Genomic DNA, 1,371 nt, shown 5'->3' on the forward strand with positions numbered 1-1,371 from the left:
AAAGTTGCACAAGATTGGTCCTGGACGGCAGAGTTGCTTGAGAGCAACGCGATACTCGCGGTGCCATTCGCCGAGCCTAGGTCTCTGTTTAATCCACGACTGCAGTTCGGCTAAGGAGACGAGCTGCGGGAAAGCGCGCCGCACAAACGGCGACCACACCTGTTCACCGTCGTCTATGAAGCGCCGGAGATGTCGCAGTCTCAGCGCATAGATAGATAGATAGATAGATAGATATAGATATAAATACGTACAATGCCCTTGTTTCATTTTCTCTCTACTAAATCCACACACAAGGATTTGGTCTGCTCAGGGCTATAGAAGACATTTACCCAAGGTACCATACACTGGGATTGACCCTAAAACTATGTGTTTGTGATAGAAATATCTTACCAAACAAACATACCTGCACCTATAACTAATTATGTTCCACATAGCTAACTTTATTTGGCTGTACTAATTAGTGAGTAAGCATGACACACATTATGATTAGCAGTTTAATATCTTAAACAACAGCAGTAGCAACAACAACAACAGCAGCAGCAGCAGCAAAAACAAAAACAACAGCAGTAGCAGTAATAACATCAGAAGCAGCAGCTGCAGTGGCAAAAACAGCAGCAGCAGCAGCAGCTCTTTTGACGTAATAAACCTCTGATACCAGAAGTCAATCACTGAATTACATGCCTCAGGTATGTCTTCCTTAAAATGCATGAAATAAAAGACCAAAACATTACTTTGATATCTTGTTTGTCTTTTGGTTTAGGGATGGTTTAGCTGGTGAGTTAGAATGGATGGGTTGGTGAATGGGTGGGTGGGGGTTGTTACATGCTTCGTTGGTTGGTTAGTTGGTTGGTGTGATGGTTGGCTATGTTGGTTTGATAGTGTGTTAGCTGGTTGCTTGATTGGTGTACTACTTGGCTGTTATGTTGCTTGGTTGTGTTGCTTGGTTGTTGCGTTGCTTGGTTGTATTGCTTGGCTGGTGTGATGATTGGTTGTTGTGTTGCTTGGCTGTTGTGTTGCTTTGTTGTCGTGTTGCTTCGCTGTTGTGTTGCTTCGCTGTTATGTTGCTTGGCTGTTCCGTTGCTTGGTTATTGCATTGCTTGGTTGTGTTGCTTGGCTGTTGCATTGCTTGGTTGTATTGCTTGGCTGGTGTGATGATTGGTTGTTGTGTTGCTTGGCTGTTGTGTTGCTTGGTTGTTGTGTTGCTTGGCTGGCATCTTTCTTGCTGTTGCATTGCTTGGTTGTGTTGCTTGGTTGTTGTGTTGCTTGGCTGGTGTGTTGCTTGGCTGGTGTGTTGCTTGGCTGGTGTGTTGCTTGGCTGGTGTGTTGCTTGGCTGGTGTGTTGCTTGGCTGGTGTGTTGCTTGGTTGTTGTG

Source organism: Octopus bimaculoides, chromosome 16 (assembly GCF_001194135.2).
Source record: "Octopus bimaculoides isolate UCB-OBI-ISO-001 chromosome 16, ASM119413v2, whole genome shotgun sequence".
Lineage (NCBI taxonomy): Eukaryota > Metazoa > Mollusca > Cephalopoda > Octopoda > Octopodidae > Octopus > Octopus bimaculoides.